This window comes from Suncus etruscus, chromosome 17 (genome assembly GCF_024139225.1).
Source record: "Suncus etruscus isolate mSunEtr1 chromosome 17, mSunEtr1.pri.cur, whole genome shotgun sequence".
In the NCBI taxonomy this organism is placed as follows: Eukaryota; Metazoa; Chordata; class Mammalia; order Eulipotyphla; family Soricidae; genus Suncus; species Suncus etruscus.
Window position 1 is genome coordinate 59663493 of NC_064864.1, and position 25681 is coordinate 59689173.

General features: G+C 40.8%; 1 non-coding gene across 1 annotated transcript; it reads right to left on the bottom strand.

Annotated features, from left to right (window-relative positions):
* Nucleotides 1-19665: 19665 nt before the first annotated feature.
* On the bottom strand, nucleotides 19666-19788 carry LOC125995667 (U6atac minor spliceosomal RNA). Its single transcript, XR_007491145.1, has one exon. It is a non-coding gene; the product is annotated as a U6atac minor spliceosomal RNA (small nuclear RNA).
* Nucleotides 19789-25681: the final 5893 nt, after the last annotated feature.

Below are 25681 nucleotides of genomic sequence, written 5' to 3' on the forward strand. Positions count from 1 at the left end.
GTGTGGTTCCATCCCCCGGCGTCCCATATGGCCCCCCCAAGCCAGGGGCAATTTCTGAGCGCTTAGCCAGGAGTAACCCCTGAGCATCAAATGGGTGTGGCCCGAAAAACCAAAAAAAAAAAAAAGAGTAAATAATTACAATGATGAGATAGTTTTGCTACTTCAATGAATAGTATGAATATATACGCATATCCATTATAATTTTATATTTTCAAAGTACTTTTGTAGACTATATAATGGTATAATCATTTTGGAAAAGGTTGGCAGTTCCTTAAAGGGCTGGGCATAGAATTGTCATATAATCCAGTAGGTTTACTCCTAGATACTAAAGATTTCATGACCACATGAAATCTTGTACATAAAAATCCATAGCAGCTTTAGACATATCCCCTTCCACTCCCGTAGCTATGTAGATGGATAAACCAGGTGCCTGTTCTTTCAATGGAACATTATTCAGCAATAAATAGGAATGAAGTGCTGACAAAGACTACTTCATAAATGAAATTTCAAGTATTATATCAAATGGAGTCAGCCACATAACAAGCACATATTATGGATTCGTTTTGATGGGTGAGTTTGGCCACACCCTCAATGCTTAAGGCTCTGTGAAAATTCATGGAGGTACTCAGGGAAAATGTATGCAGTGCTTAGAATTGAACTATGGTTGGCTGCAAAAAAGGATAGTTCCGGGCCCAGAATGATAGAACAGCGGCGTTTGCCTTGCAAGCAGCCGATCTAGGACCAAAGGTGGTTGGTTCGAATCCCGGTGTCCTGTATGGTCCCCTGAGCCTGCCAGGAGCTATTTCTGAGCAGACAGCCAGGAGTAACCCTGAGCACCGCCGGGTGTGACCCAAAAAAAACAAAAAACAAAACAAACAAACAAAAAGGATAGTGCCTTACTCCCTTTATTATCTCAAACCTGTATAGGAGTTCATGTTTATCACTGTATAAGATATAACATAGATTGGGGACATGACAGTTAAGGGCATGGAATCCTTAAAATTTCAGTACTATTCTATGATTCAGGTAATGAATGCAGAATGCTGTCAATATATAAAAGTCATTAAGTTGTTCACATTAAAAGAAATGCATTATGAGATAGGTGGACACCTCAATGAAGTTGTTATAAAACAAGCAAGAAATGAAGTCTCTTTGTAAATTATGCAATTTATTATTTACACCAGTCTTGGGCAGTGGGTATTAAAGGATAAAACAGATCTAGAAATATAACTTAGATCTCTTGTGAAGGCAAGAAGTTACTGAAGACTGGCTGGCTTTTTCTTTTTTTCCCCTAATAATTCACAGCAATGTCCATATAAACAAGATCAACAAAGTAAGATAGATCAATAAAATAGGCTACACTTGCACACTGAAAAACCAATCAGCAATTAAAAACAACAACATCAACAACCAAAAAAACAAACCAGCCACACCTGGACTAATCTCACTTGCATTATGTTGAGTGGAAGAATCCAAACTCCTATGGCTAGATAATACATAATTTGATTTATATGACATTCTAGAAAAGGATATGACATTTATACAGTAAAGATATTGGAACTATGAGAGTGGGAGGGATTTTATTTTATTTTTTTAGGGATTTTATGTTTGAGGTTGCAGAAAGGAACAATTTGGAATAATGAAAATGCTCCATATCTAGTGTTGCCTATACAATACATGCACCCAGGAAAACTTGAAACTATTGGCAAAAACAGTAAATTTCACTATGAAGTTTAAAATTGCAGCTTAAACATGGAGGGAGGGGTCAATGATACTCTTTAGTAGTAGATCACAAGCTTACCATGTTTGAAGCCCTGAGCTTGCTTCCTGGCATCACTTGGCTCTCTGAGCATTTCTGGGATTGCCCTGGAAACCTCAAGCAGCACAACAGCAAGCACAAGAATGTTGGCAGTGGTCCCTATAAAAATAGAGGCCAGGAAGATAACTCAAAGGCTGGAGTACATTCCTTGTATGTAATGTATAAGGTTCTGAATTTGATCCCTAGCATCACATGACACCATCCACACCCAGTAGGGCTTGATAGTGATCTTGGTGGTCATGTAGCATCTTTGGGCATGAACATTAAACCATTATGTGTTACTGGTCAAGTATTGTTAGGAATAGTCCCTGGATCCTCCAAGTATTGCTTGAGATCTCCCAAATAAATATTTTTTTGTAGAATAAACATTAAAGACTCTAAAATAGCCCCTATGGGCAATAAGCCTCTATATTAAAGTAGCAGACCACAAAATAAATATGCAGAAATCTGTGGCACTTTTATAGGCAAACAATGAAGAAAAAAATTTAAAACTTTACAGTTTTTCCATTCCAAAAATCAAGTGCCCAGGAATCCACTTAACAAGTCCTTAACAAAGAACTTCTATTAAAAAATTATAAATTATGGAGCCGGAGCAGTGGTGCAAGCAGTAAGGTGTCTGTCTGCTTTGCGCACGCTAGCCACTGTGGTTTGATCCCCTGACGTCCAATATGGTCCCCCAAGCCAGGTGTGATTTCTGAGCACATACCCAGGAGTAACTCCTGAACATCACTGGGTGTGGCCCAAAAACAAAAACAAAAAACTCTAAATTATTACTAACAGTATTAGAAGACAGAAGGAAATGGAAATACATGAGCTGTTCATGGATTGGAGGAATTAACATAGTTAAAATGATCATCCTACTCAAAGCACTATAAAATCAATGCATTCACTATAAAAAATTCCCATGACATTTTTAAGGACTTGGACCAAATGCTGTTAAAATTTACATGGAGTAATAAAACTTCCTGAATAACAAAGAAATCCTGTGGAGGAAAAAAGATGAGTGGTTCCCAGTCAACTTTAAATTATACTATAAAGCTATGGTTTTTGATTCTCCAGAATATATCATTTGCTGGGACATGATGAGTATTCATAAAGTGCAAAAATAGAAATCATTTCAAATATCTTTTCAGACACAGTGTCCTGAAGATACAAATTAACCATAAAAGAAAGAGGAAAAAACCCACCATTTGGAAACTGAACAACAAAAGGTTAAATAACTACTGGATTAAAGAAGAGAAAAATTGAAGAAATAAAAACTATTCCTAGAAATAAACAAGAATAAAGATACAAACTATCATAACCTATGGAATACAGCAAAATCAGTTCTAAGACTCATAGCTCATGGCCTTATAGGAAGGGAAAAAACTCAAATCAATAACATAACATCACAGCTTGAGGGGCCGGAGAGATAGCATGGAATTAGGGCATTTGCCTTGCATGCAGAAGGACAGTGGTTCAGATCCCAGCATCCAATATGGTCCCCCAAGCCTGCAGGAGGTGATTTCTGACCGTAGAGCCACGAGTAACCCCTGAGCTCTGTCAGGTGTGACCCAAAAACAAAGACAAAAAAAAGAGAAAAAAAATCACAGCTTGAAAAACTACAAGAGATAAAAAAAATAGTTTCAGCATAAATAGAAGGAAGGAAATAATAAAAAATCAGAGCAAAAATAAAGGATACTGAAATAAAAAATAATACAAAGGGTAATGAAAACAAAAGCTGTTATTTTGGAAAAATTGTTGACACACTTTGAGCTAGGTGCATTAATAATAAAATAGAAAAAGCCTAAATAAAATTAGATCAGTGATAAAAGAGGATAAATTGCATGCAACAGATACCAGAATACAAAAGAGCATAAGCAGTTATGAGGAACAACTCTAAACTAGAGAATCTAGAAGGATCAGATACATTCTTAGAATTATGTATCTATCAAAGACTGGATCAGGAGCAAGTAGAAAACTTGGAAACACAAATCACGTGTAGTAAATTAAAATTAATTAAAAATCTTTTGAAGAACAAGAGCCTAAGTTTAGACAGGTGGTGAATTGTACAAACCTTCAATGAATAATTCCTGCCTGTATTCTTCAAGGTCTTTCAAAATAGTGAAGAAAGAGGACTCCTTTCTAGTAGATTCTGTAAGGCCAACATTACTCTCATATTGAAAACATAAAAATACTAAAAAGAGAAAATTATGTAACTGATGATCATTGATGCACAAGTCCTCCAAAATGCTTTAGTGAACCAAGTCCAACAGAATGTCAAAAGAATCATACACCATAATAAAGTGGGGACTCATTCATGGGAATGATAGTTTAGTATTAAAATATGAACAAAAAGTTAGTATCAATTAATGTAATACACCGTATCAACAAAAAGCTAAAAACATGGTCATATCAATTGATGCACAGAAAGCTTTTTGACAAAATTCAACATCAAAATAGGTTACATTGCTTCTCGGCCCTTTGGCTAAGATCAAGTGTAAAATAGGGTTAGATGAACATTTCTCAAGATATTACTATCTCAAGATAGTAATGGTGATTTCCAATAAACTGGTTCACAGCTAATATTATACACAATGGTGAAATACTAAAAGCCTTCTTAGATCAGGCAAGAGACAAAAATGTCTACTTTCTCCACTATCATTCAGTATAGTCTTGGAATTATTTATCACAGACATTAGGCAAGTAAAAGAAATAAGAAGGGCCTAAGTCAGAAAATGGGAAATTGAACTATCACTCTGTGCAGATTACACATCTGTTAAACTCACCACTAAAATTCTATTTCTTAACATAAAAATTGCTTTAAAACAATGAACCAGTATAGCAAAGTAATAGATTACAAAATCAATACACAAATATCTGTCATTTGCATATGCAATTAATGAACTAGAAGATATAGAAATTAAAAAGATAATCTCAGTTATTTTAATTTTTTTTAGTTTGATAAAGTCCAATTTGTTTAGTTTTGATTCTGAAGTTTTGTTATTGGCATCATGTTAATAAAGACTCCATTGAGCTCTAGGTCTTGAAGCAGTCTGTCTATGGTTTCCTCAATGTAGTTTATTGACACAGGTTTGAATCATGGTCTTTGATCCATTTTGAGTTGACTTTTTGTGTAAAATGTGAGAGGGATACAGCTTTAATTTCTTAAATGTGGCTATCTAATTGTCCTAACACCATTTGTTAAAGAGACTGTCTTTTTTGGTTTGTTTGTTTTTGTTTTTGATATTTGGGTCACACCGGGCAGTGCTCAGGGGTTACTCCTGGCTCTACACTCAGAAATTGCCCCCGGCAGGCATGGGGACCATATGGGATGCCAGGATTGGAACCACCATCCTTCTGCTTGAAAGGCAGATGCCTTATCTCCAGGCTATCTCTCCGGTACCAAGATAATCCCATTTAAAACAATATCCCAAAACATCAAAATACCACCTAAGAATAAGCAATAATTGGAAAGACATATACAGTAAAAACTGTCTATTGAAAGAAATAGAAGATACCAGGACAGGCCCGGAGAAATAGCACAGGGCCCATTGCCTTGCAAGCAGCCGATCCAGGACCTAAGGTGGTTGGTTCAAATCCCGGTGTCCCATATAGTCCCCTGTGCCTACCAGGAGCTATTTCTGAGCAGACAGCCAGGAGTAGCCCCTGAGCACCGCTGGGTGTGGCCCAAAAACCAAAAAAAAAAAAAAAAAAAAAAAAAAAGAAGATACCAGGACATTAAAGAATACATGTTCTGGGGCCGGGCGGTGGCGCTGGAGGTAAGGTGCCTGCCTTACAAGCGCTAGCCAAGGAACGGACAGCGGTTCGATCCCCCGGCGTCCCATATGGTTCCCCCAAGCCAGGGGCGATTTCTGAGCACATAGCCAGGAGTAACCCCTGAGCGTCAAACGGGTGTGGCCCAAAAAAAACCAAAAAAAAAAAAAAAAAAAAAAAGAATACATGTTCTGGGGGGGGGGCAAAAATACATGTTCTGGCTTTTATGTGGTGCTTATCTTTATTGTTGGAGTGCTCACTGGATATTTTATTTGACACTTCTTTTTAGTACTGTTGTGGTATTTCACATTCTTTTTCCCCTTTGTCTCTCAAACCGAGGATGAGAGCTCGAAGGACTCTGCCCATTTTCAGCATATTTGATTTTACCCCAGATTATTACTTTTCTTTTCTTCAAACAAAACCACATAACTTGAACTATCTAGTCCCACCTCCCAATTTGAGGAGGAAATAAGGGAGGTACCAAGACCAAGCAGGTGTAAGATCACTAAGTAGTAAGCTAGGCACAGAGGGGACCACTCATTCTAGCAGCCCTAGGGATGAGGGGGGAGGATAAGGGAGGCAGGACGAGAACAGAGGTGGAAGGAGGACAATTCGGTGATGGGAATTCCCCTGATTTTATGTTAACATGTACCTAAAATATTATTGCCAATGATATGTAAGCTACAATGATTAAAATAAAAATGATATAAAAATACATGTTCATGGGTTAAAATATTGGTATTGTCAAAACGACGATCCTACCTCAAACATACAGATTCTCATCAAATTCTTATCAAAATTTTGATGATATTCTTGTTTTTTTGTTTTGATTTTGGGTCACACTAGGCTGCACTCAGGGGATACTCCTGGCTCTATGCTCAGAAATCACTCCTGGCAGGCTCAGGGGACCATATGGGCTGCCGAGATTTGAGCCACCATCCTTCTGCATGCAAGGCAAACACCTTACCTCCATGCTATCTCTCCGGCCCCTGATTATATTCTTTATGGACTAACCACAAACTATTGGATTGAGGGATGGGAGAGATAAAAAAGGGGGGAGGGAATAAAACAAAAAATTTTTCAAAAAATTATAAGATTCTTTGAAAGTTTAAGGTGAAGTTTGGGGGAGTACTGTATTTTATGACTCTAAATTATGTCTTAAAACTACATTAATATAAACAGTGTATTGGAGCTGGAGTGGTAATATAGCAGGTAAGGGACTTCCCTTGCATGTAGTTAACTCAGGTTTGTACCTATATGTATGGTTGCTCAGGCCCCACAGGAGAGATTCCATAGTGCAAAGTCACCTTTAAGCATCACTGGGTAATCCAAAACCCCCCAAATAAATTAAAAAGCAATAAAAATGAATACTTTGGTACTGGAATAAAGATAGATGCTCAGACCAATAGAATAGAATTGAGGGCCCAGAGATAAACCCTCATATATATGTATGTATGTATATATATATATATTTGTGTGTGTGTGTGTGTGTGTGTGGTTTTTGGGTCACACCCGGCAGTGCTCAGGGGTTATTCCTGGCTCCAGGCTCAGAAATTGCTCCTGGCAGGCACGGGGGATGCCAGGATTCGAACTGATGACCTCCTGCATGAAAGGCAAACGCCTTACCTCCATGCTATCTCTCTGGCCCCAAACCCTCATATTTTTGAGCAATTAATCTGTAACAAAGGAGCTGGGTACTTGAAGTGGAAAAAGGAATCCTCTTCAACAAATGCTGTTGGAGAAATTGGAAAACCACATGAAAAAAATGAAACTGAATCTACATCTCACAACATATAATAAATTAAATTCCTAATGGAAGGAAGGCATTGAGATGAGACCAGAAAGCATAAAATACACAAAACTCAACATCTTACTGACTCTGGAGGCATCTTCAATGACTCAATGCCCTTGACCAAGCAAAGAGAAGCAAAAATAAGCAAATGTAATTATATCAAACTGGAAATATTTTATATGGCAAAAGAAACTCAAGCTAAAATAAAGATACCCTGCTGAGTGGGAGATAACATTTACACACAATACATCAGATAAAGGACCAAGATCCAAGATTTATAAAGCACAACACCAGAAAAAAGCAATAACACCATCAAAAATGAAGAGAGGAAGAGGACATTTGGACAATCAATGGGTAGATGAAAAAGTGTTTCTTATTAGCAGTTATCAGGAAAACGCTAATCAAAATGTCAATGAGGCTTTATCTTAAATCAGTGAGAATGGAATGTATCAGAAAGTGGAAACAACTGGGCCAGAGTGATAGCACAGTGGTAGGGCATTGACTTGCACGTGGCAAACCCAGGACAGACCCAGGTTCAATCCATGGCATCTCATGTGGTCCTCCGAGCCTGAGCCTGCCAGGAATGTTTCCTGAGTGCAAAGACAGGAGTAACCTCTGAGCACTGCTGGGTATGGCTCCCAAACAAAAAATATAATAAAAAGAAAGTGTAAAACAAAAGAACTCTCATCCATTGCTGGTGAGAATGTTGTCTGATTCACTCTTTATGGAAAACAGTATGGACATGTCTCAAAAACATAAGAACAGAGCTTCCATATGTCTCGAAGACACTACTTTTTGGAATCTATTTCAAAACACAAAAATAGTGATTTGAAAGATCTATCACACTACGTTCATTGCAGTGCTTAGTATAATAGTCAGAATATGGAGAATAAAGCCTCAAATAACCATGATGAATGAATGGGTTAAGAACTTGTGGTCTAAAGGTGGTTGGTTTGAATCCCGGTGTCCCATATGGTCCCCTGTGCCTACCAGGAGCTATTTCTGAGCAGACAGCCAGGAGTAACCCCTGAGCACCGCTGGGTGTGGCCCAAAAACAAAAACAAAAACAAAAAAAACAAACACACAAAAAAAGAACTTGTGGTCTATACCAGCAGTGCAGTGCTATACTATGCATATACTAACCATAAGAAAACATGAAATCATTTTGTTCTTGGCATATGAACCAGACAAAACAAGAGCCAAAAAAGCCAATATTTTGAAAATATATTTAGATTTTATGTTTAGCAGTGATATTAAAAGTAGTCAAGATTTGGAAATGATCCAGGTGCCAGAGAACAGATATAAAACACATATATGTATATATATGTGCATATGTAGTAGAATATATATATATATATATATATATATATATATATATATATATATATATATATAGTAAGGGCCAGAGTGTTAGCACAGTGGGTAAAACATTTGCCTTGCATGCAGCTGGTCTGGGTTTGATCCCAAGAATCCCAGAGCCTGCCAGAAATAACCTCTGAGCCTTGCTAGGTATGGCCTCAAACCAAAACCAAAAGAAACAAAACAACAACAAAAAGAATATTTTATTGTACATATATATATATACATATATATATATACAATAGAAATCTGGATACATTTATACAATTTGCTACAATGTGGATGGAAGTATAGGTGTTCCTGTTGAGAGGTCAGTCAGGGGAGAGGGGTCAATACCTCTCTCAAATATAGAACTTAAAGAAACATAGTAAGGGAATAACAAATGGCCAATGGTAAGATCCCTTGAGAGTCAGCTTGTGAAACTGAGTTAGCCAAGGGTATAGGGTGCAGGTGGGTTTGTAAGGGTACCTTGAGACATGGGTGGAGGGATGCTGGCACACTCACAGGTAGTGGACAGTGTGTGCCTGAAACTATTATCAACAATATTATAAACCATGATGCCTAAACAAAAATTGAAAAATTAAAATGGAGAAAAAGGACATGAGTGCATCTGGTATACCCATGGGGAGGCCTACATAGTGCCTGGTATGTTTTATCCTGCAGCCCTTAGCTCAGGCACATGGCCTGGCTTCTTCATGGTCTTCCTGCCCTGTCCATCCCCTCGTACCCTCTCACCAGACTTCTGAGGTGAGGCTGAGTTCATGCAGTATGAAGTAGGCTGAAGAAGGCCTGGGCCTGGCCCTTTGCCATTGGTTAGCATCCTTGGTTTCTCTTTCATTTCTCCTTCCATTCCCTCTGGCCTTGCTCTCAGGAGCCCCAGATTCTTTCCTTTGTGTTAGGTTGTTTCTCTAGAATTCTCTATCCAGAGTCTAGGATTTCTTCATGACACTCTCCTGTTTCATCTGCTGTTTGGGGCTGAACATGGAGCCATCTCCCAGTCTAGGCAGCCACCAACCACCAACCATCACTTCCAAATGCGCCAAGAGACAGGCCCTCTCCTGGGCTATCTCCTCCCCCAGAAGCTTTTCCAAGCCAGGACAGCAATTGCTCTTGGGACATTCCCTGGCCTGTGCTTTCTTATCTTTGCCATCCGCATTTGTCATCTTTGTCAAAACACAGACCTCAATTGTTCAGGCTCTGAGTAGCCCAGCACTGCCGCTGGCCCCTGTTCCCCAGCTAACTAGCAGCAGGCTGTGGACATTCCTAGGCCTTCCAGGGAAGTGCCAGCCTGTTCTCCCCAAGAGGTTGCTCTTTTTGGATGCTCTGGGGGTGAAGCTGCAGCACCCAAAGCCTTGGGGCCCTTCTAATCCTGTGTCTTCTTCTAGCTTTCCTGACAAGCACAAAACAATCACCTTTTCAGAGGTGCCCACTGGCAGACAGATTAATGCAGAGTAGCCCAGCATGGAGACCAGCCTGCCAGAAGAGTCTGCCCTGCATTCAGGGGGCCCATGATGGGCTGCAAAAGGGACAATCAGGTATAAAAGATATAGAGTCACACAGCACAGCCCCAGAAGCTGAGACAGTATTTCAGTGAGAAATGATCTCTCAGCTCCAATACCTCCTTTGACACATCCAACACCCCTACTTGTACTCCTTATGCAGTCTTTCACTATGGAACAGCCAGCTCAGAGGCTCCTGATGCATCTAGAAACACAGAAGCAGTTATAGCTATGGCCGGAACATGAATCTTGGTGTCTTTTTTGTGATCTGGTATTTGATCTACCTCAGATCTGGCTGGGAAGTTTGAAAAATCCCTTTTCCTCCTTCCCTAGAATTTTTTTCCTTCTTTTTTTTTTTTAAAGAAAGGTTAATTTGGGGCTGTCGAGATAGCATGGAGGTAGGGTATTTGCCTTGCATGCAGAAGGACGGTGGTTCGAATCTCGGCATCCCATATGGTTCCCTGAGCCTGCCAGGAGCAATTTCTGAGTGTAGAGTCAGGAGTAACCCTTGAGCACTGCTGGGTGTGACCCCCTCCAAAAAAGAAAGATTTATTTGGGGGTTATTTCTGGCTGTGCTTAGGGCTTACTCCTGGTTCTACATTTGGGGAATCAATCCAGTAAGGGATTTAGGGACCTTATAGGTGCCAGGGATCAAACCTGACTGCATGCAAGGTAAGTGCCCTAACTACTGTACTATCTCTCTAGCCCCCCATCCTCCCCTGAAATTCTTATAGTACTGGTGTGAGGGACTGGCTCTCAGAGCAGAAAATAGAGGTATTTTCCCAAACAGAAAATCAAACAGGCCTTGGGGGAATTTGCTTTGGAAATGTCCAGTGGACCAGGAAATGCCCAGTGGATCCCAGTCTCAGCAGCTGGGCCCCTCAGTGCCATGGTTCCTGGAAGGCAGTAGCTTGTTCTGGATGTTTCTCTGGAGGGCTTTGTAACCTTGACTGTGATGTGGGGAGTGCACATAGGGATTGTTGGTCCCCATTAATGGAACATCCACCTAACTCAGTGCTTCTCAATTATTTTGTCATGCCCTCTTAGGAAGAAGAAAACATTTTTCGCGCCCCCCACGTGACTGTAAATAGTATCTTTATTAAAAAATTTTAACTTGCAAAACAAAAATATATTTGAGCTGATATTTTAATCAGAGCTGATATCTGGATTAATAGCTACAATGAGCACGTTTTGCAATGCATACCATATTTTCCAGTGTATAAGACGACTTTTGAAACGAAAAAAAGTCAACCGAAAATCGGGGGTCGTCTTTTATCCCAAAAAACGTTACTTTTGCCGTAAACGAAAATGGTCTGGATATTGCCAGGAAATGAATTTCCCAACTCGATCCTGCACCAATCACTGCAAGGCTGCTCAGACCGCCTCTCTAACTCAGCCAATCCAAGCAGGCTTTTTATGCATGCAAATTATACAATGTTCTTTATCCGAATCTATACTGTCAAAAGCCTGCTCAGATTGGCCAGAGTCAGAGAGGAAGTCTATTACAATGTAACCTTTGAACCTTTGCTTGTTGTGATTGGCTCACTGCGGTACATACAGTTGCAGCACAGGAATGTTCTGTCTTATACAGCGAATATAGGACTAAACCTATGCTTTAACTGTAAAATTGGGGGTCGTCTTATACGCCAGAAAATATGATAGCTTTTCAAAGCGGGATTTGAAGCAGGACACAGCAACTCTCAGCTCCAGAGACATACAAAGACATAAACACGGGGCTTAGCTTGTTATGACAGTGTTTGCCGAGGTCAAATGCACCCCCTTTATGGAACCTCGTGCCCCCCTAGGGGGCACGCCCCACTATTTGAGAAGCACTGACCTAATTGCACTCAAAGTTGGTTCAGAGACAGTTTTCCATCAGTCTCTGCCCTGACAAGGCCTCTGCTGGGTGAGGGGTGGCCCTGCCTTGGTCACTGGTGATGAGTGATCTAGTTCAGAGGGTTAGCTTTGGGGGTTTAAAGATGTGAGCAGGAGGGGCCGGGTGGTGGCGCTAAAGGTAAGGTGCCTGCCTTGCCTGCGCTAGCCTTGGACGGACCGCGGTTCGATCCCCCGGTGTCCCATATGGTCCCCCAAGCCAGGAGCAACTTCTGAGCACATAGCCAGGAGTAACCCCTGAGCGTTACCGGGTGTGGCCCAAAAACCAAAAAAAAAAAAAAAAAAAGATGTGAGCAGGAAGGAGGGGCAGGTCTGGGTGTTTACAGAGGGGAATGGGATGGATTATAGACTGGAAATGCATTTGATCAGGGGTTACATCAGTACATTATGCACACACATGCACACATCCTGCAGTACACACACCTCTGACTGCTATTTCTACCTCATCTTTGCCATATGGCTATTTCCTAACCAACATGTGTTTTGACTTTTTAGGACACTACAACTGGCTCATGCAGGAAAAGAGTCAGATTAGTTCCTAATCAGATTGTTGAATTTCATGCTTTTTATTTTAAATTCCCATTTTGTCAAATACCAATAGAACCATATCTCCCATAACTTTTATTAGCATTGGTTTGGTTCATCACTTCTCATTCCTTCCTTCCCTTCTTTCCACGTTGTTCTGTTTCCTTTTTCAATCGTGGAGGCAGAGAGATAAATTTCAAACACCTAATATCTTGTTCATGAGCTAGTTTTATTCACTCACATTTAGAATGGCATTTTATGTTTGCCGCTTGCTATAAGTTCTTGGTGATTGTGTTTGGGTATTTGGATAGTATTTTGTTGTTGTTGTTGTTGGAAGGTGCACACCTGGTGGTATTCAAAGGCGACTCCTGGCTCTGTACTCAAGAATAACTCCTAGTGGACTTGGGGACCATATGGAATTCCTAGAATCAAATCCCAAGTGGTTGCTTGCAAGGCAAGTGCTCTACTACTACTATTAACTCTGGCCCCAGAATAGGAAGTTTGAGTCTTGGTTTAGCTTGTCTTTCCTTTCCCCAAAGTTTGGAAATGATGTACATCATCTCTTTTTTTTTAATTATCTTTATTTAAACACCGTGATTACAAATATAATTGTACTTGTATGATTACAGTCATGTAAAGAACATCCCCCTTCACCAGTGCAGGATTCCCACCACCAATTTCATTTCTTATCTCCCTTGAGTAGGAGTTACTAGACTTGGAGGCAGAAAACATTTCAGGGACTTGGCTTTTCCCTCAGAACATGTGTGACTTTGTTGTTTTGTTTTGTCTTTTACTTTGCTTGTGTGATTATGGGTAAAGATTTTCCCTCTCCTGGCACTCTCATGTCCTTACCATGTTGCAGGCATTGAATGAAATGAATTTGAAGTCTTTGTCTACCCTGTGTTAACATGGGAATTATTTGGTGATTGATACAGGTCTGGGTCTAAAGGAAGTTCTGGTGTGGTGGAAAGATCTTTCCACCACTCTTTTAGGACCTGGCCAGCAGGGAAACTCAAATTTTAACCTTTGATCTTGTTGATCATGTGCATCTTTTCCAAAGACTGATCATTGTAACTCAATGGTGCTTATGTCAAAATGTTCACTCAAAGTAGGTTTTTCTATGATAGGCTTGAACTCAAATCTTATTTTCAGATGTCTCACTAGCTTTTGTTCTTCCCACATTTCCTAGCAGTTGGAATGTAAGTCTAGTCAACAGACTGTGAGCCTTGTGATTTCACATTGTATAAAGGGTTCCACTCCAGGGGAAAAGCCTTTAGGAATGAGTACCAGGGCTGGAGAAATACTACAGGGACAAGGCATTTACCCTGCATGCCACCAGTTCTGGTTCAATCCTTCCCCATCCCGCCCCCTGGAACTGTATTTGGTCCCTTTCAGAAATGAGCCCTGAGCTCAGATACCAGAATAAACCCTGAGAACAACTGAGTGTGACCCCAATAGTGAGTAACTGTGTTTGAGTGTCTAAGTGACTGTGTGGACCATTGTTTGTTCCAACCTCCTCTGGACCTTCACAAGAAATAAATTGATGATCACTACTGGGATGTTTTTAAGCCCTAAGTAATCAATGGCTTTCTAATGAATGCAAAAAAAAATCCACGCATAAGAAATCCACAGAAGCTGTTTCTAGGCATGTGTATATTCTGCTTTGTCTTCTCAACTTGGTGTTAATGTCAGTGAGATCAGGGCATAGTAGTTCCTTTTCTAGGGGTCTCAGCACAAATTTGCAAGGTTCCCCCATTAGAAATACTCCCAGTGTGGACTGCAGATACTTCTGTGGTCATTTCTCCTTCTCACTTGACTTCTATCACATGATAAAGATCACCTTATCCCAACCCCATGGGACCACCATGTTGCAGGACTTTCTCCTCCTTCACCCACTACATCTCCGCTGCTTGCTCCACTTGTTCCACTACCCTTGTTTTCTCACTTCCTCACACAACCCAGCTACTCCCTGACTCAGAACATTGACAATAGCTGCTCCAAGGCCTGCAATGCTGCTTTCACTTTCCTCTGGATATTTTTCCCTTTGTATACTTTTGTTGGATCCAACCTGGAAGTATTTGGGCTTATTTCTCACTCTGCATTCAAGATTACTTCTGGTGGGTCTTGGGGGACTATATGTGTTTTCAAGGATTGAACCAGGGTTGGCTGCATAGAAAGCAAATGTCCTATTCTCTGTACTTTTTATTTGTTCCCTTATTTTCCATTTTTCATTTGTATCTTGGCAGGGGACTTTGCCCAAGCTAGTTTATAGATTCCCAGTGCCACTCTAGATTTCAAGTACCTTTCTGGCATAACCTTTGATGACACAAAGTAATATACCTTGCTTAGTAACTACCTCCCCATTGGACCCTAGATTTCAGGATCCCAGGAATTCTGATGTTCAGCACAAATTTTGGCACATAGAAGCCACAGCAGCATGAAGAATGATGAATGATAATGAATGAATAAATGAATGTGATTCTTCAGGATCTGAAGGAATTTCCCCAAGCTTTCAGCATACAACAGAATAATGACCTTATGAACCTTCTAAAATTTTTGTTTTTAAATGGTGGTAAAATATGTGTATGTATACTTATAAAATATATATACATAAATATATATACATATAAACCACTGAGTTTAAATTGTAACCATTTGAAGTACTGAGTTCATTGCTGTTTAGATGTTCATGTTGTTAGGCAACCATACTCATCTTCACTCTGCATTCTTAGATGACTCTTCACCCTGTCAAACAAGCTCTAGGGTGAACACAAAACCAACTCACCCATTTCCCTGACTATCCTTTACTCCTGATAGCCCTGCCTCTACTTCCTGTTTCTGTGATTGGTCTGTACCCAGAGAACTTTCTTAACACTGCAGAACTTAATTGGCAAAATATGGAATTTAGTCAAGTTGGAAAGACTCAAGAATCTGTATTTATAACACATATGTGAGTGGTTGCTTATGCCCCAGGTCCTGAGATACAGCTCTGATGGAGCCTTTGTGATTACTCTGTACTGACTTTTGTCACATCCCCTAAATCTCTGCATATAGTTGGTGTACAGGATGGTGATGGTGAGTTGATACAGTCAAATATCCTCAGAAGAATACATGAGCTCTGTTGGTTCAGGGATAGGACTTCATCTCCATTCATAATATTCTCGTGGGGAGAATGGAAAACAAAACAAAACAAATGTTTGAACCCTGTGTCAAAAGGCTCAGGAACCAGTGTTCGTGGACATTTTCCAAATGATTTAACTTGAGGCTAGATTGAGAATCACTGGGCTAAGGAGTGAAGCAAGGAAAGGAATATCAGTAGTTGGAAATCAGAAAGACAAACCTCTTTAGGACGACACCCTTTGATTTTTGTAGAGACCCCTCTAACCACAGCTTGGATCTAGGTGTTTTCTCAACCTCTGTGTGCAAAAGTCAGTTCTCCAGGGACCAGCCATGCTATTTTCAGACATCTGGAGTAATAGAAAGAGATTATGGCATCGGAGCTGACCTCTTCTTGTCCATAGCCCCTGGAGCTATTCTTCCTGGACATTATCTCTTATTTCCACAGTTATCTTTAGGAGGACTTTTCTCCCTCCTTTACCTCTCCTCTCACTCACAGCTGTCATCTGGAGTTTTTTTCTGGAACCTGAAGTAAGCTTCCTTTTCTTTATTCACTGGTGTAAAGTAGAGACACATACTTGGTTAAGATGTAGTCCAACTTGTAAATAAAACCTGACTCAGGCTTCATTCTTCCAAGGAATCTGCTTGCTGAATTTTCCTCTTTTGAACAATGGGGTCCTGGCAACATTAGTTAGAGGTCAGGGACTCTCCCAGCTTGATGTCAACCATAAACCATTACTATGCTGCAACAAGATGGATATATTAATTGGATAATAATAAATTAGAATCATTGTGATCAGTAAACTAGTCTTGATGAATTAGAGAATTGACTGATACAGGTATTGGGCTGTCTATAGATGAGCTATGGAGACTAAGGCAGGATGACATGCCTTTCTGTAATTAAACTATACTGTTTTCCCCCTTTTGTGACTTCTCATAGAAATGATGGGGCCGGCGAGGTGGCGCCTTGCAAGTGCTAGCCAAGGAAGGACCGAGGTTCAATTCCCTGGTGTCCCATATGGTCCCTCCAAGCCAGGGGCAATTTCTGAGCGCTTAGCCAGGAGTAACCCCTGAGCATCAAACGGGTGTGCCCGAAAAACAAAAAACAAAACAATAAAAAGAAATGCATAGCATTTGTTGTTATTTTCTTTAGTGTTTTCTTTATGAATCTTGGAGGTTGAGCTCCTTTGCTTATGAGAATTGCCTTTTAGTCATTCCCATCTTTAAAAAGTGGCTGGTCAAGTGTGTTGGCCTTGTTTTCTAGGTTTCAATCTTTTTTTTTAATTGAAGAGTAGAAGTTACTTTTCTATTCTGGATGGCTGGGCATCTGGTTGATGGTATTTAAAAGAAGGCCTTCACCCAGATGGTTTGAAGGCTTGAAAGCAAGACCAGAATATTAACCCTTTGGTTGTTTCCCTGACAATACTTCACAGATTAATCTTTAAAGGGCAAAGAAAGGAGTTAGAAATTTTCACTTGGCATCTTCAGTCAGGACTATTATATTTGAACATTTTAGATCCCCAGTTCACTATTTCAAGCAAGAAAAAGAAAATGTAAACTGGTAGAACTGGAGTTGATTCAGAAAAACTAGATCAGGTATTCAAGGGCTGTATTTTTCTCTTTCTCTCTCCCTTTTTCTTTCTTTCTCTCACTATCTCTTGACTGACATTCTTTTTGCTGAGTTTGTAATCTAGTAAACTGTTTTTTTGGGGGAAGTGGTGGATCATGCTCAGCAGTTCTCTAGGCTTACTCTGACTCTGTGCTCAGAGATCACTACTGAGAGCACTCAGGGAACCACATGCAGTGCCAGAGATTGGATTGGGGTCAACCACATGCAAGTTAATAGCCTTAAATTTCTGTACTATCTCTCTGGTCCAAGACATTTTCTGCTGGAGCAAATGATCCCTAAGAAATTCTAAGTTTACCAGTTTCTAATTTTCAATTCTGTCTCCTGATGTCTATTTTAATTTTCAAAGGACTTTGATGGGCTATGCTTGGATTATCAACCTACTAAGGCATCAGTCTGTGTTCTGCATCACTTTGTAGCAGAATTTAAAATTCTTAATGAAAATAATATAAACCTTAGAGGTGTTTGTTACCAAAGGCAAGGGAGGCAAGGTACATCCAGAAACAACAGGTGCCCATTACCTTAACTACAAAAGCAGAGAGAAACCATCAGGAAGCTTTGGGGTGAAGCACAGAGGAATGAGTGTGTGTGTTGGCAGGGAATGTGGTGTAATGTGATCAGTGCATGTCAAGGAAAACTCTCACACTGGACAGAGCAGCAAAAATTAGAGATGAGGAGAAACATTAGTTGAACATACATTTAAATGTGTGATTGTTCTTCATACTTAGCTCACTCTTCTATTCATTTGCTTGTTTATGGAACATTTGTGAAGCACAAAACTCTCTGTTTTTGGAGTGGGCACATCCAGCAGAGCGGTGCTTATTGGTTACTCCTAGCTCTGCACTTAGGAATCACTCCTGGCAGGCTTAGGGGACCATGTGGGATACCTGAGATTAAGCCTGGATTGGCTATATACAAGGAAAATGCCATATCCACTGTGATATCACTTTGGCCCTCACCACAAATTCTCTAGACAAACTTTCCTACATAAGAGACTTAGCATGATACCTGAGAAGGACAGAGCTCCTGACCTGGTTCATCATCAACTGTTCATCATAAAGTCCCTCAAATTGTTCTTTCCATTTGAGGGGGGTCTATTTTTAACTTTATTTAAATATTGTGTTTTACAAAGTTGTTCATATAGTTGTTTCAGCTATTCAGTGTTCCAACACCAGTCCTATCACCAGTGACCTTCCCATTTCCATTGTCCCAAGTTTCTCACCCCACATACAAGCCTGTGCATTGGCAAGTACAAAATAATTTATTTTGTAATAAATAATAAATTTGTAATAGATAATACAATAATTCATTGTCTTATTGCTTAATACAATGAAATGTTAAGTAGTATTATCAAAATATATTCAGCTAAAAAGAGTCATTGAAAATTGTTATAGCTCACAATGGAGTATTAAAGTCATTGTCTGAGGATTTACTGAGCTGTTTGTTGCTAGTTGAGCAAGCAAGCATACCTGAGAATTTTGTTGATTTGGCATCTCTTTAAAGAATTGTGAAGCAGTGAAGTTGGGTCATTTGTATGGCTACAAACTGTGGGGTGTATATGCAGCTTCTGGAGCTTTGGCAGGGCAGGAACTCAGTCTGCCCCCATCTGATAGTGTCCCAGAGTTTTCAGCCTGAAGATGAATATACTCAGGAGTTTTAGTGGTTTGACTTGCATCTCTTGTAAGATTAATCATGAGGCTGTGAAGCTGAACTGTTTACTTGCTGGTAGCTGTGAGGTGTGGCTTCTGGGTCTTCCAGCAGTATGAATGAGGCATATGGAGGAAGGCTGCCAGACTGAGAAGACCCCAAAGTTTTCAACCTGAAAATCTTGGAGTTTTGTTAGCTTAGAGTCTTTTTAGAGATTAATTGTGAAGTTCACACTGTTCATTTCTTTAAAATGGTATTGTACCTTAATTCCTATGTCAGAACTAAATGAACCAAACTGATAATCCCTGCTAATAAGAATAAAAATTGTGTTTGAGCATCCTGGTAGCAAAAGCAAAAAGGGAAATTTGTTTTATCACTTGATTGCCATTGTCTGGGTCAATTCAAGTGGGAAGACAAGTCTTTTAATGGGTCCAAGTACTCAATGGGATTTATTAAAAACCTTTCTACTATTTACCTGGAAAAAAAAATAAGCAGAAGCCTCACCTAAATATATCAGACAGTAGCATTTCATGTCCACCCTCTTAAATTCGGTCTCAAAACAGTTTTAAGCAACTTGAAGCAGAATAGTACCTTTTTTTAAAAAAAATTCTTGACCTTTTATTAGCCCAGAAAAAAATACTGGTTAGATGCCACAAAGTAGGTGGCAGTGCCTTAACCATATGCGTGTTGCAGGCCGAAGCCTCTTCCATCCTTGTCAAGGGGAGTGCTAACCTTCTCTCCTTTCATACAACACAGAATAGTATCTTATTCTGAGAAAGGAAATACTCTCAGGCAAGTCTTTCACAACTTATGTAGAGATTTACATGACACTGAGTTCGAATTCTTTATTGACATAGCTTGTCTTATCTTTCTTCCCCTTGAGTTTTCAGCTACTTAATCGCTGATCCTTTCTCTTTCAAAATCCTGTCTTCCTACTATCAAGATTTCTAGTTTAAGTGGGTGAGTTGGGGATGCTAGAGGTGGAAGGAAAGAGATGGAGAGAAAAAGGGAGAGAGAAGAGGAGGGTCTTTTTTCAAATGGGACAGGAGAAAAACCTATGAGAGAGGTGCTGAGTCTAGGCTTCAAGAAACACATTTGGTATTTGCAAGGATAAGTTTAAGTGGTACAGGGATTCAGGAATAAACAATTCAAGAAAGCATGAGGAACCAATGAGAATACATTAAAGATTGTTTGATTAAAAAAAAAGAGTTTAAAAGTTCACATGTTCAAAAAGAATCAATGCCCAGTAGAGATTTTCATTAATCAATTAAGATAAAAAGATGAGAAAAAGCCTATTTTTATTCATGTTCCTATTGCTCTATTAAGTGCCTCTGAGCAAGGCCATGGGCATGGGGATGCCTGTCTTGAATCCAGAAGACTGGCACCATATATTTGAGAATGGGGACAATGTGCTGCCAAGGCCCCAAGTATGACTAGGGCCAAACCAGCTTTTCTGTTAGAGTCGATCTCTGTTAAACACTCTCTAATGTTAATAGATTCACTTTACATCATGTCAAGAAACTAAAGACCCTCATTAGTGCAAACCTTAGTTTTATTATTATTGTAAAAGAACATCAAAGTATTTTGATGATTTTTGTATTTGAGATTCTGGAGTACCAAATAACACATTTATTTTATAATTGGTTCTATCTTCTCAGACTTTGCAGCTAATTGTACACGGCAAGGTGGGAAAATATAAACTAGAAATATTTTCAAATGCTACAAAGATTTTAGAGGTACTATACTGAGTCATTATGGTGGTCAGATATCTTACTTAAGCAGTTAGTTGTTTAGTGTGAGTTGTTTTTTGTTATTTTGGAATCAAAGGTATTTTAGATCACAAGTTATATCTTTATAAAAAGGGGCAACTCCCAGGCACAGAGCCTAGAGTCCTCCCTGATTCAGGCAGCTCATTGGAGAAGGTTCAAGCTGGACCCCTCTCTTTAGGCATTACAGATTTGAGGCTTATAGAAGGCCACAATACTTGCATTTTGATTCCAGGGTTCATGGGTTCTTCTTGTTATCAAAGAATTCTGGTGTGGGGATGCCAGACTTGACCTTATGTTATCAGAGTTCATGTCTGGTCATGGTCTGCAAAGTGTGAAAGATCTCATTGGAACTCCAGGGCCTCTGTCTCCTCATTCGTGAAATGGGGCCAATGTTATCAGTCTATTATTATTCATAGGGTTGTGTTGAGTTTCAGATGAGATACTCTATGAGAAAATTTCTATAGTTATGCAAATATTTATGGAAAAGTATTTATGGATAAAAACCAGGGTTTAAGAACCAGTTCAGACAGTTTCTCTCAACCCTGACTATCCTTTAGAATAACTACAGTGGGGGTTGAAAAGTACTAAAGCCAGGCCTCCCACCCACAATCTATGGAGTCAGCAGTTCTATAGAGTGAGCAATGGAAATTTTTTTTCTATTTGAGTGCAACCCCTTTAGAAGATTCTGATGTTGAAGACATCAGCATGCTGGGAATGTTCAGGACTTGGAGTGAGGGCAGCCAAAGGCAGCTGCAAGCAACTTTAGCCTTGTTCTGACCAGACTCTGCTCTGGAATGGACTTGCATTGCTCTGGCTGCCCAGCTTCCTAGCAGACCATCTTGGGAACAGCCCAAGACTGTTAAACCTCATGAGTCTGTATTTCCACGCACACACATCCAGGCCCCTCCCACCATGTGCAGGTGTCTGGGGTCACATGGGAAGGATCAAGTACTACTCAAAGACACCCCTGCAGCCTGCATGTGGCCTCTGGCTTCCTGGGATTGCAGTAACCTGGAATCAGACATCAGACATGGTCGAGACACCAAGGGTGGCTTAGGTTCTTATCATTCTAGAGAACAAAACTCAGGGTTGTTCCCTTGGGAAGGTTCTGAGGGTGGATTCACTAACCCTAATCCCAACCCTAAACCCAACCCTAAATCTTACACTAATCCAGATTTCCTTGCCACTCTCTGGCTGGCAGATGCACAGTACCAGGCACTTTCACCATTTTTGCATACTTTTCTTCTGTGTCTCTGAATTTAATGTAACTCTTTCCTAGGCTAAAGACACTATAATCATTAGACACAGTACTTGACTACATTCAGGCATTCGGGACAATCTCTTCAAGATCCTTAACTTAATCCCCCCTTTCCTTATTTAGTTTTTGGGCCACATTTAGTGATGCTCAGGGTTTACTCCTAGCTCTTTGCTCATGAATCACTCCTGGCAGGCTTGGAGGACCATATTGGATGTTGATAATTGAACCTGGGTTGGCCTCCTGCAAGGCAAATGTCTTACCCACTGTGCTATCACTCTGGCCCCCTTCACCCAATTACCTGGTTTCCAAGTAAGATCCCAGTAATGGATATATTTTGGGGCTTAGTACTTGAACCTGTCTTTTGAGGGGGTACCATTCCCATCATTCAACCCAACATAGAAAATAAATTGTATAATCCACAGAGGTCATCTTTTTGCTGCCCTTCTGCCTACTCTCTGTCTTCCCACCCTTGCCAAGTGCTCAAAGCCAAGAATTTATGAAGTCTTGGGATAAGGGCAGCGTCTCCTGTTGGTTGAAAGGAGCTTGGTGTCTGCTTGGCCATAGGCAATAGGCCTGGGAGAAAATCATCTGGATGAAGTTACTGTGTACAGTTGATGGCAGAAGTTAGTTCATGATAACTCATACCATGAACTTTCCTTGATATCCTTATATGTATGTAGTCATGTGCGTTTGAAGTGTTCTTTTTATTGAATTACCATCAATTACAAAGTAGTTGAGATTGAGTTTCAGGCATACATGTTCTAACACAAATCTTTTCACTAGTGTGTATTGCCTTCCACCAATGTCCCTAATTTCTCTCTCTTCTCCCTACAACCTGCCTCTATGGCAGGAATTCTCCTCCACCATTGTCTTAGTGTTCCCTTCCCTAACTTATCCCACCACCCCAGTGGCAAGCTTTCTACTGAAGATCAGTTCTCCTGCTAATTCCTATTGCCTTTGGGCATCTGATACTCCCTATGAAGTCTCTTTATATTCAACACATGAGATTGTTACAAGTCTGTTCCTTTCCATCTGACCAATTTCATTCAACATCAGACTTTCTAGATCCATCCACATTGCAGCAAAATTGCATGACTTTATCATTTCATATGGCTGAGTAATATTTCATTGTGAACATGTGCCATAATTTTTTATCCAGTCCTTTATTCTCGGACATTTTGGTTTTCTTTTTTCCCATATTTTGACTATTGTGAATAATACTACAATGAATCTCAGAGTGCAGATGTTTTTTTTTGCATTGTGCTTTTAGGCCCTTGGGATATAGTCCCAGGAGTTGAATGACTGGATCATGTAGAAGCTCAATTCCTAGTGTTGTTTTTTTATTTTCCAGAAATATCCATATTGTCTTCCCAAAATGTTGGGCCAGTAGACATTTCCACCAGCAGTGAATAAGGGTTCATTTTTTTCCTCATCTCGCCAACATTGAGTAGTGCCTGATAATTCTTTTGATCAAGTCCTTTTGGCCTTTGCCAGCCTGTGAGATGAAAACAGCCTGTGGGAACTCAGCTGTTCTGGTTGGACACAGGAATCTACTCCAGTTTTTCCCAACAGGCCACTTCTGTGTGCTGCATCAGGGGGTCTACCAGAACCAGTGTGGAGCTTTGGATATCTCTTGTCTGCATCCCTGCTCTGCACCCCCCGCCCCTCATGCTTACCAACCCTCCCTTTCTGTCTGCAAGACTTCCTGAAGCCTTGAGGCTTTGAGATCAAGTCCAGAAGCTTCTTTGCGTTACGCTTCCGCAGGGTGTGTTTCTGTTGACAGGTACTGTGTGACCCAGTGACATGCTTCCCGCTCGAAATATCTCCAGTGCTGACAAAAGAAATCAGCTCTGCCCGCCATCGAGCTCAGCTTATTAGGGGGAAACGAAGAAGGGCATGAAATATTAATGCCACTGAGTTCCCTCTCCCCCTGGCACCTGCCAGGCCGCTGATCACTGCCCAGCTGTCTGTCTTTTTTCTCCTGATGATCATAGTGGGGACAGAGGGAGTTGGGACAAGGCAGTGAGGAACATGATTGTAAAATGGGGAACCACTTTCTCCTAGGGACTGTCATGGGAGCACCCCATCCTTCCATCTATGCCAATGACCTTCACACTGTGCTAGCTTAGCTACAAAGGATTCACAGGAAAAGACGAAAATTTCTCAGCACAAAATAGTGGTTTCTGAAGTGACAGCTTGAGAGAATGGAGGTGGAGGATGCAGTGTGTAGGCCCTGAACACCACACAGAAACTCTTGCTCCTTTTTGGCAAGTCTTTGATCCTGGCACCCTCACCAAGGAGTCTTCCATGGAAAAGATGGGGTGAATGGTTCAAAGTCTCAGAAAGACATAATTCCAGAAATGTGCATGGTTCCTTTGAGTAATTTGTGAAAACTTCCGCCCAGAGTTATAAAAGTCATCCCTGAGAGATTCTACTTTTAGGAAACTGGATTGGGAAGGTGTCTTTTTTTCTAGCAAAGAATTCATGCCCAAGTTACACAGGGATTCAGTTTTGTGAGGAGATCCTTGTACATGAGTCCTAGAACACTTTCCCAGTCCCAACACCCTACCCACCTCCACTGCCTGGAAAGGAGGCCCTCTAAGGTCTCAGCTCTGATCTCTGGGGGTGCTTTGAACTGTATAGCTTCTGCATTAAAACACTTTTGTTGTTTTCAGGGTCCAACTTGTTCCCCTGATATCCTCCTTCTTCCTCCCATGCCATCTACAACTTTCAAAGACAATCTTATTTAGTCTCAGAATTTTGAGCCTTGGAAAGATCCAGTGTGGCCTATAGCATCTGGATGAGCCTAGAAGGCTGAGTTTCCGATTTCTCTCTCACAGTAGAGACTGGAGGGAGGTCACGGTCTGAAGTCATTGCCACTTTTCATCACAGCAGACCCAAGACCTTCTCTTTGTCCCTGGCATTTCTTTTTGGGCATCTTACTTTACTCTGTTCTTAGGGTTAAGGATCTTGGAGTGGGGAGAGGTTGTCCCTTCCTTGTCCAATATCCCAGAGACACTCTAGGTTTTAAACTCAGTGCTGACTTCTGACTCCTGAGCACTGAATCAGAATTCTTGGCTCCTGTATGCTGGAGATGTCTGGTCCCTAATTTAGCTAATCTAGATGCCCTAATTCTAGAAACCCCAAATGCTTACTTTGAGTAGCCCCTCTACTTGTTCTGGGCTCAAGGCTTGGAGCGCTCAGGTTTGAAGAGACCAGGGAGGTGCCTCTCAAGAGAGCATCAGCCTCCAGGGACCCCACATAGCTGGCAGCAATGTAGGGAAAGTGAGTGCCAAAGGCCAGAGCTGTGGGGAGATCATGGGAAAACATTATCCACGGTTGTTTACAAGGCAGAGCGAGGTTCTCCTCAGTGGCTTTCTTGAGGAAGGAAGACATGTGTTCCCTCGAGAGAAAATTAGGCAAATTGCGTGCCTGTTTGGGCCAGCAGGCGCCGGTCCTCAGCGGGGAAATTAACTTATCACCCACTCAGCTGTCACTTGCGCTCCCTTCCTAACCTCCTGCGTTCCTGCATCTTTACAGCAGCAGGAGATGCCGGCGTGGGAATCCTCATGCTGAAGCCCAAACATCAGGGGTTCAGGGGACTTCATGGGGGATACAGT